Below are 19,894 nucleotides of genomic sequence, written 5' to 3' on the forward strand. Positions count from 1 at the left end.
AGAGAATCAAGCCAAGGATGGCATAATCCCTTGTCAAAAACAATCAACCCAGCAAGTAGGTATGATCCTACTAGCAACACATCAATACCTTAGAGAATGATGGCGAGGATGGTGGCCATGGAGCATGAGAGAAGACTCCTTATTTAGGTTTTAGGGCTAGTAATGTAGCATACTAGAGGGAGAGAGAGAGAGAGAGGGAGAGAGAGTAGAGCTTCATCCATAGCTCCTCGTTGTGAGCAATGTCGTCATAGCTTCATTGCTTGGTGTTGGTTTTGAGTGAGAGAAGGCCTCCTTATATAGGTTTCTGAGAGGGTTTAGGATTAGGGATAAACATGCTTAAATCCGTTGATTGGGGTTACTTTTTGCTTAGGGTGGTCAACAGATTGAGGTCACTTGATATGTCACCATCAAGATATTCTCTAGAGAGGGGAGGGTAAATGCTGATTTTTCTGATTGTGACACATGGGGATAAGGCCTTGACCAGCATTTAAGAGCAGGTAAGGTGGCTGTTGAAACTGGAGGTTCTGCACATGTCAGGGGGGGACCTGCTGGGTCCTCCTGAATGTCAAATTCTCAAAAAATCCTCAACCATGGCTTCTTTTGACATGTGTTCTTTGAAAAAATCAGCATGTCTCTTTTCAACTCAAAAGTCTTTATCCCTGTTGACTCACCTTTACCATAAGATTTTCTCCTTTTCTCCTCCTGTAACTGCATTGTTGATGCCCAATCACTGCTTCTAGTAACAGTGAACTGTTACCTACCAAATACTTATGGTGCAGTAAAAAATATTTACCATGGGTAAAAAAAGTTACTATAGGTAAAAAGTGATTTGTATTTACCATGTAGGTGAAAAATATTTACTGTAGGTAAAAAATATTTACTGTGGTAAAAAAATATTTACTGTTGGTAAAAAAGTGAAAATGGAGTATGCTGTGTTGTGAGTCCACACGAACATCCTCGTGTAAATTTCACTAGAAATTCACACCTAGAATGGGCTATTCTGTAAGATATAGGTTGTAGGCATGCATAAGAGCTCGTTCCCACGTATCTTCTGTCCATGGCACTTTTTACTCTTTGGTGCTTGTGAAGTAGATTTTTCTTCTCTTTCGAGATCCCTTGGACTAGAGTATCCTCATCTCCCCAGCAACTGACTGTGCCTTTATTGCATCTTCAGAAGGGGTCCTAAAAACCATGCATCAGAAGCTGAATGGACCACTGTGTTAATGATTACAGAGTAGAGTTACAAGTGAAGAGATTGTCACTCAAAACAACTTTGAAGACTAGAACCAAAAGACTAGAAGTAAGAAGTCAAAGAGTGCAAACAGCCCCCAAAGTACAATCAGCCCGATTACAATGTAATGGGTCCTATTTACTTCTTGAGGTTACTATGGTAACCGCCATGGTAATTACTGGCTGGTCCGCTATTCGGCTTCCTGGAGATGATTCCCACCTGTTGAGACTATCTCCGACGTCTACATCCTTCCCTCCTTTCTTGAAATTTGGTAAGACTCCAAAATTTGTGAAAAAAATCCACCGTCTGATCCTTCTGAGGTGTTGAGGAACCTCTTTGCCTGCTTGCTAAGTTGGCCGATGTTCCTCATGAGTCAGCTTATGTTCCTCATGATAGTGTTCTTCTGAAATGGCTAGCTTTCCTGGTATTGCTAGATTTACCATAATTCATGCTTGTTGAGTGCTTGACACCCCTATAGTTGTAATTCCATGGGTGTCCAGCCAAAGAAACGCCAACACCTTACTGAAAAAACCACCGTCTGATTCTAAAATTGGATGGAAAAATCCACCGTCCGATTCTGAGGATGGCTAGAAAAATCCACTATTGGATTTTGAGATGGAAATACCCAGTATCCTTCCACTGAACCCGCTTCAGCTTGCCCTTCGATCGTGTTGGTGTTTCAGAAGTCCCAATGCTAGCATTGTCCTTCTGGATAAGTCTGTAAATGGCCTCCTGTTCAAGCTAATCCCGCCTTTTTGTGGTCATTTCTATATCATAAGGTGTGAGAGGATGGTAGGTTTTGGTGTCGGGATCATAGAGCGTGCGTTTGCCTTTTGTTAGACGAGTTCTGGCCAATTTGTGACAACGCAAAGCTGTATGGATCCATCCTTCTAGGAGAGGCTGATTTGTTTTAATCCTAGCTTCAAAGAGAATCTAAGCCATCTCTCTGTACTGTGGTCCTAGGCTTGGTTTAGTCGTAACATCCTTTTCAGGAATTTTAGAGGACTCCACAGTAAGTTGCAACAGCTGGTTTGTGATCTTTGTGAGACCTCTAAGCTGAATTTTCCATTGCCCCATACACTGTATCTCCTCTTTTAATTCCCCAGGATCATTTAATTGAAGAGCATCATTGAGCAGTGTTTGCCAGGTTTTCCATTCAATAGTAGATCGCTCATACCAATCCCAAAGATCATCAGTAATATTGTAGTATGTGAGACGATCCACTGGTTCTGGATGTTGAGGATACAGTGCTGGAAAAAACCTAGGCAGCTCAGCTTCTCCGGCTGGTAAAGCATACAGGAGGACTAGGTAATCGGGTATGAATTCCAAAAAATTAAGGACAGCCTGATTCTCCTGCTGCATCATCTTTCTAGTGACTCTGACTAGTTGAAACAGTCTTTGGAGAGCAGTTGCTTGTTCTCCTACTGTCATTTGAGATGAATTTCCTTTACTAGTGGTAGCCTGATCTTCAAGAATATCTTGGACCCTCTGATCCAGAACTCTCCTGGCAATTTGAATTTGCAGTAAAACATCTTTTAATTGACCTCTGACATCCTTCATACATTTATAGGTTGGCTTGTTCCCCAGCAAGAGCTCTAATTCAATGGCTAGGGAATGACAACTTGCAGTAGATTGCCGCTGCTAGTGTGGATTAACTATTTTGTCACCAGAATTTAGCACCCATTCAGGTATTCTTTCTAGCAATTGACTTCTTCTAGGACGCTCAGGTAGTTGGCACACCTCTTGGTCATGGAAAACAACTGATTTCCAATGTTGGACCATTTCTCTAGCTCCGACATACAATTGCTGAAACCGTTCTAGATCAGACAAAAGATCATCATCCTCCAGATACCTCCTGGTTAAAGGAGCTTGCTGATGTCTTAGTCTCCTATTCAGTGTGATGAGCTGCAATGAATGTTGCTCATCACCTTTCAGGACCTGAGTCACAGCTTTGCCTTTCCCTTTCTCATCCGTACTGTGCTATGACTGGTGCAGTGGTGGCTTCCCAGTGTTGTTGGGTTGCTGATCTCCAGCTTGCTAATAACCCGACTGCTGTCCTTCATACTAGTCTGGCTAGTCTGTGTTGGACTGATTTCCTCCTGTGGCCCCTGCTCCACCAACACCAGATCTTGAAAGTGGAGATGGAGGAGATTTATCATCATCATGCCATTCTTCTGGTTCATCCTCCTTCTTGTCCTCTTTTGCTGCTTTATCATCATCCTCATTGAGACTATTTTGCTACTCAATATAATCTAAGATAGCTTGATTTGCCAAAGCACTGTTGTATTCAGAGAGTTTATCCTGCAAATCACTCTGCATTGTTTCCATGAGTGCTCTTAGATTATCTATATTGAAAACAGCATTCCCCTCTATATTCAATATCTCAACCAAATTATTATAGATATATCTCTCAGTTAAAGTGGCTTTCAAGGCAGTGTGACTAGTCAGCAATGAGTTGAAATCAACTCTCTTCATTCTCAGCATAGTTTTGAATCTATCAAAAGCTCTTTCAGCCTCTGCCTTTTCTTCTCGAAGCGTCTGCATCTCAGAATCCATCTTAGACAACTTGTCTTCTAAGTGCTGAATTGTCCTAGCTGATTGATTTTCAAGGACATTGTGTCGTAGGGACTGAGTTCCTCTCTCCTGCTCCAACTTTTCAATTTGCTTCTCAGTCTCTCTCAGTTCATCTTTCAACTTAGTCAATTCATCATTTGACACTGAGGCATCCAACATTTGTCCTATGGCATTCACAATAGTGTTCCAGAATGACTGAATAAGTACAGAACATCCATCATTCACTGTGGCTGGGTCACAGGCGACTGGCTCGTAAACTGTGACATGAGCCATATATGGTAGTGTAGTGTAATTAGATTTGTGCAGGAGTAGACGTCCTTTGAGAGGATGAGTCTGCAGCTATTGTAATCGATCCTTCTTGGTTAAATGCAAAGCCGTCTCACTGTAAGGAATGGAAACCGTACCCAGTGGACACGAAGGTACCGCTGGTCCTTTTCCCTTATCAGTCTGACCCGCTGTGGCTGCTCAGCACTTGTCCTATCTAACTGGTCTTTTCCTGCACTGGTGGTTACTGAACTTTGCCCTACTGTTTGGCTAACTCCACCGGTGGTCTGGACAAGGGTTTGTTGTGACTGACCAGTTGAAGTCTGGTCTGCTGGAGTCTTTTCAGCAGACACTTTTTTGACTTGACTTTCCAGCTGCCTGAGGAAGGCACTGCTTTTGGCCAATGTAGTTTTTGGCCTTTTGGAACTGCCAGCCTCCTCTTGCGTGGCTTTCCTCTTTTGCCTAGTGATGGCTAACTGGTTATATGGGGCGTCTTCATATGATGACAATTCCACATTGTTAGTTATTGGAAAAGGCTTCTAGCTCCAAGCCATCCTTACCTGGTCATGAGCATTCGGAGAAGTCGCCCAGTAAAGGAATTGCCAACATACCAGGCTTTAAAGACATTTTGGACTTCAATTCAGCAGTCTGCTGAAGTACATTATGTGACAAAATCTAACATAAATTGATTGGAACTATGGCATCCAATCTTTTTGCTAGTAACATAGCAAACAATTTTTCTGACACATAAGTTGGGTTGTTTTTTAGACTCACAACTTCAGCTACAAAGCGGTAAACAGCAGGAATGTCCAAACCTACTACTGGAACCCCTTGCGTGCTGGCTTTGCATTTTTTCTTGGCATTCTCATCTTCTTTCAACGCTGCACTGATCTGTTCTGTTGTTGCTACAACTGGCTTTGGCTCATTTGGCATTTTGAATGTAAAGGCAATATTCTCAGGTGTTACCGACACCTTTCTACCATGGACCATAGCACTTCCATCCTCCACATCAAAAGTATCAAGGACCTGTCTAATGATAGCTGTGTCAAACTTTATTCTTGTGGCTTGCACAACCACATGCAAGTCCCACAGTCGGAGTAACACTTTGGCTTGCTTAGTGAACACATACCGTTGTATTTTACTGTGAGGAATAAGTGGAAGAGAAGCTTTTGCAACATCAATAAGCGCTTGGGTTTCCTCTATAGTTTCTTGCATTCTTTCCAATATTTTCTTCCTACCCATACACTATGAAGACAATGACTCAGTAGAGGTAGAAGATGAAGACTTACTTGAAGCTTCAAATTCGTATCCTGGTGTAGCAGGTAAAGATAGACAGTAATCAGCAGTTTCCTCAGATGGAGAAGTTTGTGGTTGTAGTGACGAAACTTCAGAGCTTGGCGATGGCGAATGGATAACAATAGGCAGATGTCTTCCAGGAGATTTACGAAGAAAATACCCACGTGCCTTATTGTTATACGCGTTCGCGCCATAAAAACTCCACTACTTATCGTTCCTAGAGTCCTGTGCACCACAAATGACGTGGCACACATGCATTGGCTAATTCTCTCCCTCTTCTCTGAAATGATTATCACTAATAGTCCAACTGACCCTTTTCCCCATAAAGGCTGAAATTGATTTTGACACTTTATTATTCTGATACTGCCATGGTGTTATCGTACTGAGACTTTTCTAACCTTTTGACTGGTTCTGGAATTGGTTGTACATGGAAAAGTCTTAAAATAGCTGATTTTGGAATTTCCTGGTCCTCAATAATTTCCTGTTCCTCAGTTCCCAGATTACCAGTACCCTTATTTCTGGAATTCTCTATGTCTTCTGAATAATAAAGCTTTATTTTAGCCCCATTATATACCCCTGGCAACAGTAATCCTAATAAATCTTTCAATCTATATGTGCCATTGGAGAACACCCAATCAACTTCGTATGGACCTGCCTAAGCTATTTTTAAGTTCGGTTTCTTAGGGCCTAGCTTTAACTGATATAACAGAACCAAATCTCCTTTCTGAAACTCCCTTACTCTGATTCGTCTGTCATGCCAGTGTTTCCTTCTTTGCTGAGAAATTTCTTGTTCCAGCATAGCCCTCTGCTTTAACTCATCCAACTGTGTTAACTCCTCCAGTCTCTGCCTCAGATTGTGATTAAAATCTAACCCATACTCAACCACCAACCTGAGACTGGGTATGACAAATTCCATAAGCACAACAGCTTCGATGCTATACACCATTCTAAATGGTGTCAATCCCGTGGTGACCTTATAAGCTTTCGATATGCCCGTAGAGCTGTTTGAAGTTTCAAGTCCCACTGATGTGGCTCTTTCTGCACAATCTTAATGAGAATAGTTTTGACAATCTTGTTACTGCTTTCAGCTTGCCCATTGCATCTAGGATAATATGGTGTGGATTTTTGATGCTTGACTAGAAGAATATCCACGAGAATATCCATAGTGTCATTGATAAAATGCGTACCCTGATCTGACACAATCTCCACAGGACATCCGTATCGACAAACAAGATTTTCAAATAGAAACATAGCAGTAGATTTGACCGCGTTGTCGAGAAGAGCCTTAGCTTCTACCCATTTGGTCACATAACAAGTGTAACATTTAATGGTCTAAAAACTTATGTGTAGCGGAAATTAGCATGAACATAGTGGGTATTTCATTAGAATAGATTCCTAATGAGAATTACAAGAGTGCTTGGGTGGAGAGAGCAACAAAAAGCATAACACCTAGTTAGATAGCATCAACAATACTTTCAAAAGAGAGAGAAATTAAGCTATTGACAACAGTTGAGGACCGGATTTGCATGGAGCCGGTCCCCCCTCCAAAAGGCTTTGTATTATGGTTTCTCCCATCAAGAGAGACATTGTACAATACAATTCTTTGTGTTCCTTCAAGACTAGCTAGTGCAATGAAGATGAAAGCTTCATGCACTAAGCAAAACACTTAGTAAACACAACTTTAATTATCCCCGTTCTCAGACCCAAGACCTCACACACCTTCGAAGATGGTGAGAGCTAGCAGGGTATGAGAGTAGATTGAGAGGAAGAAGGAGTATCTTACGAGAAAGATGTACATCTCCTCACATAATCACTCATATTAGCATAGCTTAGCTTAGTAATTAGCATGGTAGAGGAGATGAGCATGCATTGAAGCTTGGCTCTTGGTTGGATTTGCATCCACAAGCCAAGAGTGTGTCAATGTAGGCTTCTATCTCACAAGCTTGGAGTAGGTGATGAGCTCTCCATTAAAGCTTGGGAAGAGATAGTCTTCTCTTTCTTCACACATGAGATTGTGTGAGTGTGTGTGTGATAATGCCTTGCAAAAATCAGCCCCCTCTCTCTCTTGGGCGAGCCCTCTTGCTATTTGCTCTTGCAGGATCCCCATTGGACCTCCCCAAGTCAAGCCAATGGGGCTATTAAGCAACATAAGTGATAGCCTTCTGACATGTGTCCCCCTTTCCCCTTTTGTGAGAGCTTTAGGTAATTTAATAATTAAACTAAACTCTCATTGGACCCCTTTGCCTCCTGGCCAATAGGAACGGGCAAGCCATTGGGCTCCTGAATGCTCATTGGACCCCTTGGGAGACTGTCCAATAGTCTTCTAGGAGACTTAATTCTCATTGGTTCTTTTATTAAGTGCTTTTTAATTAATTAAACTAGATTAATCTAGCCTAATTCTCATTGGTCCACCTCCAAGGCCATCCAATAGGAATTGGGCACACCTTGTGGGCATCTGGGCTAGGGAGCTGACATGTGTCCCTAATTCCCTTTGTGTAAAGGGAGCTTGTGTGTGTGTGTGACTTTCTCTCTCATCCCCTAAAAGAAGGGCTCGCCCCCTCCCATGTAGGGATATGCAAAGACTTTTTAGTTACACACAAAGCATCCAATTTCCCCTAGGGTTGACCTTTGGACACAACCTTTGAATTTTGGAACCCTAGCATTTTGGAAGTCTTAATGGGTTGAACCTTAGGGTCTTTTTAGCCCATTGTTGCACATGGATCTTTTGCAGATGGCCCCCCCTTTGGATCCCTACTGTGGCCGGTCTACTAGCTTAACCAATATTCTAGCTTTTTCTCCCCTGGCACTTCCCCACATTAAATGATCAGTTTAATATGAGAAAATCATTTAAGAGAATTAGATATTGATTATTATGACAACAAATGGCCATCAATATATACCTATTTTTTCTTAGAGTAATTTTCTTGAAGGGACCCTTAAAATCTAGACCCCATTTCATTAAAACACCCAGTGGCTAAACTGGTGTGAGAGGAGTCATATCTGTTGTTGTGGGTTTGCCCATTCTTTGGCATATATCACAAGTTTTACAAAATCTTATGACATCAGATATTAAAGTCTGCCACCATAAACCAGCCTGCAGAATCTTTTTGGAAGTAATATCAGTAGAAAAATGTCCTCCAAAATTCCCATTATGTGCCTCTGAAATGACTTGCATTCATCCCTCCATAGGCAACATCTGTGAAGAACCCAATCAACTCCCAATCTGTAAAGTGATCCTCTAATGATGGTGAACTTCATACTCTTAATAATCAGAGCCTTCTTCTGATTCTGAGTCCAGTTATCTGGAATCCTCCTTTAGAAAGAAACTGATATACCTCATACAGTTTCGGATCAGTTGATTCTGTCGTTGTTAACTGGAATAGTTCTGCTTCTATTGGTTCATGTGTTAAAGACACCTCAGAGTAGCCATCCGTACTTCTTGACAGGAAATCAACACCACAATGGTTCTTGCCGGGCTAATGGAAGATACGAAATTCAAATTCCATGAGGAACATCATCCAGCGTATCAATATGCCTTGAATAATGACTTTATTGATCAGAAATAATAAGGCCTGATGATCCACATAAAAACGAAATAGCTTGCCCAACAAATAATGTCTGAATTTGGTAGCACTAAAAACCATTCCTAAGGCTTCTCTTTCAGTAGTTGTATACCCTTGTTTAGTCTGACTGAATCTGCGACGACTGGCAAAATATACTGGATAATTTATTCTACCTTCGGGTTGAGCCAGTATTGCTCCCATCACCAATCCTGAAGCATCGACATTGAAAAATGACGTCCCAATTTGGTTGTTGAAGAACTTGCTTACTGATAATAGCATTCTTTAAATTCTGAAAACTCTCCTCACATTCCTCTGTCCAACTAAACTTGTTGGTCTTCTTTGTAAGTTCATACAAAGGTAATGCCTGGGAAGAAAACTTGTGCACAAATCGTCGATGAAAATTGATATATCCCAGAAAAGAGCTTAACTTTGACACATTACAAGGCGCCTTGGCCTGTTGGACACACTAGATCTTGTCATTGGCCATTTCTATACCATTCCTGGACACTACGTGTCCCAGTAGTTGTCCTTTTCAGACTAAGAAAACATATTTAAATGGATTCAAAAAAATCCTCTTTTCTTGACAGCGCTGGAAAACCATTTCAAGAAAAAGTAAATGCTTCTCCTCCGTTGAATATATAGTAAAATCATCCATAAATATGACAAGGAATCGGTGAAGAAATTCATTGAATATTTCCATCATACACCATTGAAAAGTGGCTGGTGCGTTGCAAAGACCAAATGGCATTATCAGATACATGAATGCTCCCCACTCAGTAATAAAACTGGTTTTACTCCGGTCTTCAAGAGCAATCTGTAACTGGTTATAGCCACTATAACCATCCATAAAGCTATACATCTCATATTCTGCAATTTCATCAAGCAACATATCTGTAAATGGTAATGGAAATGGATCCTTAATTGTTTGAGCGTTCAGCTTCCTATAATCCACACACACTCTGAGCTTTCCATTTTTCTTGGGTACCACCACAATAGGGAATAACCAGTCACTACTAGATACTTCTGTAATGAACCCAGCCTTTAGAAGGTTATCAATCTCTTCCTTGACCTTTTTAGCGTAATTTGGATTCATTCTGTATCGCTATAGCCGTTTTGGTCTAGCATCTGGTTTCAATCGTTTTCGATGTTGACATACCTCTGGATCTACTCCTTTAAGATCAGTATGTTCCCATGTGAACACATCCTTGTACTGCTGGAACATATGTCGGGCCTTCTCTTTCATCTTACAATTCAGATGCTTGTTGACTTTGATCAATCTAGGATTTTCCTCAGAACCTAAATTCCATTCCTCTATTTCCTGGTCATCTGGAAGTAACCAGTTAGGCCCTCCGCCTTTTCTCTTGGTTGATTTCTCAACGTAATCCCAGGATGGTACTCTGATTTTTGAACTGCCATTCTGTTCTGAACTGCCATTCTCATTCTTAGTAACTTCTTCCAAGTGTTCTGAATCCACTGGTATACTGGAATTAACTGATTCTTCTTGCCTTCCAATTAGCTGAACTGGCCTTTCTCCAAAGTTCTGCTCAGTGAACTGGTCTGGGAATTGCTTCTTTTGCTTTTCAGCCTGATCTATCTCGGCTAATGGAAAAATATTCATTGTTGCCAGCATTCTCTCAATTTTTTTCACCTTATACTTCTGGCAAAGCTCTTCAGGTCTCAGCTCCTTTTTCTAGCTCCTAGTATTGTCCGTCCGAATCTGAATTCTGCTACTGGAACCTTCTATTGTCAGCGTCTGATTAGCATAGTCGTGAATAGCCTGTGCCATTTGCAACCATGGGTGCCCTAATAGCATTCCATATGCACCTTTCACGTCTAATACTAGGAAGCTAGTTTTGAACTTTTCCTTGCCCACTCTTATCTGCATGCCTTCTATCATACTAGGTGTCTGCACTACCCAATGGTCCGCCATTCAAACTTGGAAAGGTGCAGGTTTCAAATTTGTAATTCCCATCCTTTGCTAAAGATGTACCCCCAAGATGTTTACCCATGCTCCACCATCTAGTATGCCCGGGGAGCTCACCTAATAAAAATGTAACCTATCACGTGAGTTCAACAGAAGGGTATTTAAAGTTCTTGAAACTTACAAAAATATATATACAAAAGGGTATTATTTTTTCAAATTTCAAAAGAACTTACAAATTTTAAAAGAAAAGGGTACATTATATTCCTAACAAAATTCACAGATAAGGGGTTTTACAAACATGTCTTGAACGCACGCGATATGGTAGTTTTACACATAGTGAACTCCCCGAGCTCGTATGACACCAAATAGTGGCTCCCATTGTTTCCTAACTTTATAATCTACCTAGATCACTGGCACTTCATCATCTCAGACAATAGCTAAGTCAACCATTCTAGCTTTCGCCTCAGCCCTCCTTCGATGTCTGATGAAATTCGCTTCTTCAGGCAAGGTTTTTCTAATGTCCTCTAACTCCACCGTGAGTTTCTGAATTCTATCACAAATTTTGACATGAATTTTCTCCTTCTCATGATTGGAGTTGCTATCAGAACTTGAAGAATTGGTAGTATCTGCACAATACCATTCCTTTGTTTCAGTGCTTTCAGCTCCCTTGTCAGTCCCTAGTTCTTCCATCAATCCCTGAACTACAGTCAACATGGCCTCATGTGTTCCAGACCCTGACTGATCTGGTTGTGATTTCTTAGAAGACTTTGCTGGTATCTTCTGATGACCCGAGCATCAGAATTCTTCGATTGCTCTGGCAGCTTCTTGGCTAAATCCTCTGTGATTTTTGCCGCCAATTCTCACCGCTCCTGCCATTCATCAACCACCTTTTCTTTACCCTTAGCTTTCCACACCTCTCTCTATCGAGCCCATTTGCTACTTTCAGGATTAACTGGTTTTGCTGGAATTTCTGGGAGTTCTGCAATCACTACCCCTTTGCTGCGTGTAACCGCTCGTACATGAACTGGTTCCGGGATTTTCGACTCAGTAGCCGCAGTAACAAGTGTTTTTGGACACTAAGTCATGAAATGCCCATACTTGCCACAAGTATAGCAATTCAGACTTCGACTCTGAAAATTACCACGACCCTGGCCTCGGCCAATACCTCCTTGGTATCTGCCGTTCCCCGTACCAGCACCGTTGATACCTAATTTCTCTTCTTGGGGTACACTGGTAGTCTCCACTTTTACTGGTTCGTCATTAGTAAATGCCACCATAGACAGATCTTTCCCCTTCTTGAATTGATGAATACGAATGCCACAATTGTTCCATAGATGGCCGTAAGCTTTGCAGTAAGTACATTGTGGAAATTCATTGGAAACATGGTCTTTGGATTTACACTTTGAACACCAGGTTTTCACTTTCTTACTGGTTGTTTGGTCTGGCTGATTTCAGCAATTCGCCGGGCCATGTCATTAATCTTCCTAGACCAAGACCCCTTCTTAGTCTTGTCTTTGCTCCTCTCATCTGAGCTGCTTTCAGAACTACTGGAGGTCTTACTTGAATTAGAGTTCTCAGTAGAGGTACTGCTATCATTGGACCTACTCTTCTTATGACTTCTTTCCTTCTTAGCCTGCTGTAGCTCAGGGCTCGCTGCACCAGATCATTAAATTTCTTGGTTGGTGCAGGCACCTCCTGTTCCCTCAACTTCTTACTATGGAAACCATTAAAAAACCATGCCCGCAACCGTTTTTCTGATGGTGGTTCTTGTAGCTGCCTTATCAGTTCCTTGATTTTCTCAACATAGCTTCTGACTAATAATTTCCTTTGCTTTATCTTATCCAGTTTACATAGGATATACTCATCTCCTCCGTTATCTGAATATTCCAGTTGGAAAGCTTTGAGTAGTTTGTTATATGATCTGAGTTGGCAAGCTCGGTAATGGTATTACCATTTCCTGGCTGCCTCCTTCAATGTCTGAGGAAAGTATTTCCCCCAGTCATCTTCATCAATGTTTTTCAACTCAGCATACTGTTCAAAGGCTTGGATATGAACATCCGAGTCATATCTCTTCCCACCCTTAAATACTGGAAAAGAATCTTTCAATGAAGAGGTGTACTCATGTCGATCAGCATCGTTTCGGCCTCTTCTCATCTTAGGGACCTGACTCCTTTTTGAAGATTTCTTGTAATGATCTGTAACTGCATCCCAATCAATTTCTTCTGCAGTCTCAGTTTTTGTCTCTTACCTGTCTTTTCTGTTGGAACTGTGACAACTACCTTTACTGCCTTTGGCTCCTTCATCCCCATGTGTTGTCCGACAACTCCTAGCCTTGCGTTCTTCCCTTTCAGCCCTTAGCCTCATCAGCTTGACTGTGCTCCTCCAGAGCCTCAGTCTCAGTCCCTGGTTCAGTCTTAGGATCAGAATCTCTTTTTGACTCCTCAGGAATAGGGTCAATGCGGTAGGATGGTTTTCGACCACGGCAGGTTTTGGGTGCCATATCTTTCATCTAAAAATTCAAACTGGGAGAAGCGGTCTGGTCAATGAGCAAACAGCTCTAGCCACCGTGATCGCCAAAATGGAATTGAAGCTAATCTCTTCAGATAGTTGATTCCAGTGTTAGAATTTACAGCTATTGAAAGTCGTCAGTTCAGTTAATGAGATTGAAATGGAGTATAGAAACTGAGCTGGAATACATTAGGAAAAATGTGAACCCTCTAGGCGCCCTTTGGGATTAAGGTTAATTAGAGGCCAGCCAATAGGAAGAGGGTGGTGGACACACTCTATACCCTCAAAAAAGTAGGGGGGCAAGGTAGCCTTACACCTCTTTATGGCCTCTTACCTAGTGAGAAGGTAAGGGAGGTGGCTAGGGGAAAGGGGGAGGGGACCACTTTGACCTTTTTTCCCTCACTTTTTGGTTCGAATTTAAAAATACACTAAAAAAATCAAATTTAAAAAAAAATCAAATTTCAAATTTTCCCTTTTTAAAAGGTCCCCAAACTTATTTCATGGTCAAAAAAGTATTTTTGACCTCCAAAAGTCAAAAATGTGTACTAAAAATTACAAAAATTTGAATTTTTTCAAAAAAGTTCAAAACATCATTTTCCACCCTCCAAAGTCTTTCCAAACCTATTCTATAGCTAAAAAGTGATTTTCTCTCTCTACAAACTCTTTTCTAAGCTCTCCATTGCTGCAACAACCACATGCACCCCCTATAGTGTAACACTATCTCTCTGCTAGCTTTCTCCCACCTCCATCGTAGCACCAAGCAAGATCCTCCCCCATCTTTCCCCTTGGCCACCACATAGTTTCACACCAAGCTAGCTCCTCTTCCTTCTCTCACCTCCATTACACCATGAAACAAGATTCTACTCCTTCTAATTTTATTCACTCACACTACATGGAAACCTCTACTCCCGAAGATGGAAAAAAAATGAGCTCACATGACTTGTATACCACAACAATAGGAGGTGTGAATAGTGTGTGGGCTTTGCAAGGGATTCATCTCCAACATAAAGATAAAATGGTAAGAAAACTACCCTTGTAGCTTACATTCAGAGCTTAACATCATCTCCATCTTTAAGTTTATCATGCTGGAGAGAATAAACCTCTTTATGGCTTTCAATGTTTAGGCTTCATACCTCATAACACTGGGTGGTGCTATTTTGTTGATGGCTTTGGCACGCTATCTATAGTTGTGTAGCATGTGATTGAGTCTCACAATGCAAGTAAGTTGTGTTATCTATAGAGAGTCATCAAAGGTTTTTCTTATAATTTATTCTTTGTATAGTTGTCATTAGATTATCATTTTCTACTTTATAACTTTGTGCTCACATAATCTGTGGTTTACTTACAGATTCAACTTCTTTTCAGAGGACATGAGCAAGCAAACATGTGCAAAGATGGAAATCACTCTATTTTTGTTCCATGAGGAACCTTTCACTACGATGTTAAAGGATTTTGATAAGAACAGTAGAATTTTTGTAGAATCTTGAACCAATAGGTACTCTCTAGGAGCTCTTAGAAAAGCCATCCATATAGTACTACTATCTTCCCTAGTGTCATAGACACACAAATACTCAAGTGTATATGAATCTCTAGATGAGGAAGACAAATACTTGTAAGAGAAGCCTAATAACAACAACATTGTCTCCGTTTGTAATTATTTTCATGAGGCTGGATTCTTTTATAAATGCAATATGAATGTGTTTTTTTGTTAAATGGTGTTGCATCGAGCGAGAGTATTTAATTTAGATTACTGGAGTTTCATACAGATTTGAGAATTATTGTTGAACTTTATGGATATTTTTATTTGCCTGTAAGATGTTTCAAGTCTCAACTCTTAATCAGAAATTCAAGCAATATTTTGATTTCAGTTTAATCATTAATGGTTATTCTTATTAAAGTGAATCATAACCTTTGTCAAGATGTCCTCATTTGGGGATGCTGAATATATATCATTAACAATGTTTCACAAGTTGAGAAAGCTAAATTCTTGCATTCCAACATGTTATTGTTTCCATACTATGCCTATGCCAAGCTTGACTTAGAGAAATGACAACTTGAGATGAAGGTGTCAATGTATAAGGGTGACTTATTATTGACTCATGTTTCATCATACATATATTGTAAAGCCTTTGAGTTTCCACCTTTTTGAGTAGTGTTGACAAGTTTTTGGTATCAAATCTTCTTAAATATCCCTATTCATGAGCTATTGGTAGCTATTTCTTTGGTATTGCTAAAGATGATATCAATAGCTATTACCTTGTGAACTTAACTGTTAAATTGTGGATTTGATTTTTACTATGTAGCTCATTTGGATAGAGAAAGTGTAACATAAATTAAAGATACATGCATTATTAACATAGAAGATATGTACCAATCGAGCCTATGTAAACTGCTAACCAAGAAACCTTTGGTTGGATACTATAACAATAGGGGTCACATGTGGTTTCAAATACCAAAGAAATGGCTTAACCAAAACATTCCCAAGAACATGAGGTGGACACAAGGAAGTAAAAATTGGCTCCTTATTTGGTCAATTTCTAGTGTGAATGTTTAGTGCATAGGATTTGTGAAGCCTTTGACCTAGGGAGTTCACTAAAGTATATGTAACATAGCACACGTGTTCAACATAAGTGATTTTGTATTCTTGTAAAGTTACAGAAACATGTGTAGATAAGGTCTATAAGGGGTACTTTTAATCCATTTGGTGAACGCACATGATATAGGAAAATTTTACATAGTGAATGTTCCAGACCTTTGAACACATAGAAAAAGGGACCGGGGGGGGGTGCTCTGATTACATCAAACGCTACACCTCTATCTCATGGCCATGCATTAAAAAAGCCCCTATTTGTCATTATAAGACCCCAAGGGGGGAGCTCTTGCTCTCTGTACATCTATCTTACATCCTTTTCTCATACTTATACACAATAGTGTTACAAAATTTTCTCATATAAAGACTCCCAGGGCCCTCAACAAGAGTGGCCACAAGGGCGCGCAAAATGGCCATCCAAAAGTCCCGGATGGCCATTTCGCGCGCCCTTGCGGCCACTTTTTTTTTTATTTTAAATAATAGTGTTGAACTTGTAGATTTTGGTGCAAAAATAAACATACCTTGCTCGGATTCTCTAAAAAACAACGTGCAAGTTGGCAATCTCTTAAAAACTAATGTAAAATAGACATTTCTTACTTTTTCCTTAATGTGCGGGCTCCAATGAGCATTAAAACCATGGAATCTGAAAATACTCAAAGAACTAATGTTTTTTATTGTGTTAAGGACTATATTTCCTACATACAATACTTTCTCAAAATCTTGCTCTAACACCTTCAAAGGCCCCAGGGAGTGAGCTCTTGCTCTCTGTACATCTAACTTACAGCCTTATCTCATACTTATACGCAATAATTTTGTAAATTTTTGCCATGTAAAAGCTTCTAGGGCACTCAACAAGAGTGTCAACAAGGGCGCGCAAAATGGCCATCCAAAAGTCCCGGATGGCCATTTCGCGCGCCCTTGCGGCCACTTTTTTATATTTAATTTTTTTAATTTTAGTGTTGAACTTGTAGACTTTGATGCAAAAAAAAAAAACATACCTTGTTCGGATTCTCTAAAAAACAACGTGCAAGTTGGCAATCTCTTAAAAACTAATGTAAAACAGACATTTCTTACTTTTTCCTTAATTTGCGGGCTCCAATGAGCATTAAAACCATGGAATCTGAAAATACTCAAAGAACCAATGTTTTTTATTGTGTTAAGGACTGTATTTCCTACATACAAAACTTTCCCAAAATCCCACCCTAACACCTTCAAAAGTGGCTTCCAAGGAGTGCCCTCGGTCAAAATTTGAAACTGAAGGAAAATAATCAGAATGAACTCCTAAACTCTGTACAAACTTTAAAATAACCAAAATTTCTTTCAAAAAAAGTTATTACTAAAAATTTGAAAATAGACTTCCCTTGAACTTCCCACGAAGATAGAAATCAAAGGGTTTAAGGAGAGATGTGGCATCAAGGTTTATTCCGTCAAGATCTCTTCTACTTTATCATGTCTTCTCATGTACAATCTTACCAAACAAAAACAAATTTACAATTTAAATGACTAAAAATCTTATTTAACTTATCAAACAATCTAAAATATGGTAGACCTAGAGTGCTCTTTCACATTAACAAACAAAAAAGTCCAAATTTCTTCTCATTAACTTTGATAAACATACATTTGTGAACAGTTAACTTCCAAGGAGTAGTGCGGTCATAGTTCTTACATCCATTCCATAATATGGCATGGTATGGGGTGACCTATCACATAAAAATATCTTTGGTAGGAGTGCCCTCATGTTAGGAAAGGGTGTGTTGCTGATGATGAAAAGATGTTGCATTGTCCTACTAGGGATCTCTCCATGTTAGCATAATGATTTTTGGTGTAGTGGGAGCCACATTGCCGTTGAGGAGAGCTTTGTGCCACCATAAAAGCTTCATATTATGATAGTTCCTTGAGCCATTCTTGCAAACAACACCACTCAACTAGCATATTAAGACGTCACCTTGTAACAAAAACATGTATGAATTCAACATTTGCAAGCTGTATAATAAAGACACTTGTTAAGTATAAGTTGTACAAATGTGCAAGTATTTCCATCCAACTGAGAATAAACAATCCTAAAATATACATTATGATGAGATTACCCACCTCTAATAATCATGGATTTGAAGCACCTACCTGCAAGATGTAATAAAGAAGATTGTTTTAAAGGAACAGTGGTGACACTTGGCCTCTCTAACCTGCAGCTTTTCACTATTTGTGAACAAAAACAACCTTTGTGCCAAGCACTACAAAACAAGTAGAGGCAACACATTATACTTCAAAGTTTATGATAAGAAGAACACAACCAAAAGAAAGAAGTATATTGTTACCTTGCACAAAGGGGTGTTTTATTCAAATATGTGATGGGATTGGCAAGATATTGAAGAACCATCAACATTCATTTCACCGACGGTACGACATTCTTGGGATGACCTCTGCTCACCCTTAAGTGTGGCCTTCGGTACAAACGCCACGGACAATAAAACATGTGTGCATACGATTTCTAATGTCCGTGAGCACCATGGCAGCTGTTGCATGAGGAAGCAAAAGATGAAAAGAGAGAGGGGGGAGGGAGAGGAAGGAACATGGGAGGAGAGAAGGGGGCAGTGGGGGAGAGGGAGAGAGAGGGGAGGAGAAGGAGAGAAGGGGACAGGAAGGGAGAGGGAGGAACATGGGAGGAGAGAAGGGGGCAGTGGGAGAGAGAGGGGAGGAGGAGGAGAGAAGGGAACAAGGAGGGAGAGGAGAGGGAGAAAGGAGGGAGGAGGAAGAGAGAACAAAAGTTTTTTTTTGGGGGGGCTTTTTTTTTTTTGAAAAATTGGACTTTTAGTGCTTGTAAGTTTTAAAAAAGGTCAAAAAAGGAATTTTTTGATATGCATATATGTTGGGGGGAAGTTTTAAGTGAAAAAGAAGTAAAAATATATTTTTTTGAAAAAAAGTCAAATTTTGGCTCTTAGTGACCCACGTTTTGCTGATGTGGCCACACCTCTTTACTCCCTTCACTTTCAAAAAGCTAGAGAGAGAAGGTGACCTCCTTGGTCCACATCCTACATGTGTTTAAAAAAAGGCCAGAAAAGCCTACTCAAAACTAGCTTCTTGAATACCCTTGTCCCCTTAACCCTACACAACATTAGCCTTAATCCCTAAAAATTAGGATTCCTTACAAGGCCCATGCAAGGTCCATATTTCTCCTAATGAGTTACTGAACTGAAATACTCTACTGAAATTAGGAACACACTGAATAACTAGAAAAGTGTTTCAGATTCAGATTCAGAGTTTAAGGATACGAAGTATTACAAACTGAAGCTTAATGGACCACTGGATTAATGATTACAGAGTAGAGTTACAAGTGAAGAGATTGTCACTCATAACGGCTTTGAAGACTAGAACCAAAAGACTAGAAGTAAGAAGTCAAAGAGTGCAAACAGCCCCCAAAGTATAATCAGCCTGATTACAATGTAATGGGTCCTATTATAGCTTCTTGAGGTTACTGTGGTAACCGCCATGGTAATTACTGGTTGGTCCGTTGTTTGGCTTCCTGCAAATGATTCCCACCTGTTGAGACTATCTCCGCCGTCTACAAATGCCCTTATCTATATATACATATATACATACATACACACACACACACACACACACACACACACACACACACATATATATATATATATATATATATATATATATATCTCACTACAAGAGGTCACTTAAATTCCGGCGCCACATTACCGGTGTCACAGGCGGGCGTCAGTATATGTGTGTGTATGTATGGAGGAAGATAAAGTTTTTTAAAAAAATTGATTTTCAAATTTCCGACGTGTATCCCGGTGCCTATTCTGACATCAGCGCGAATAGACTTTTCGACGCTTATTTCAACAGCTGTTTCGACGCCTAAGCCGACATTTGTAGCGACGACACCTGCAAAAAACGAAACCGTGGGCTTTCTCTGTGCATTTCTCTTG

The sequence above is a fragment of the Adiantum capillus-veneris genome, chromosome 10 (genome assembly GCF_014529385.1).
Source record: "Adiantum capillus-veneris isolate H3 chromosome 10, ASM1452938v2, whole genome shotgun sequence".
NCBI lineage: Eukaryota > Viridiplantae > Streptophyta > Polypodiopsida > Polypodiales > Pteridaceae > Adiantum > Adiantum capillus-veneris.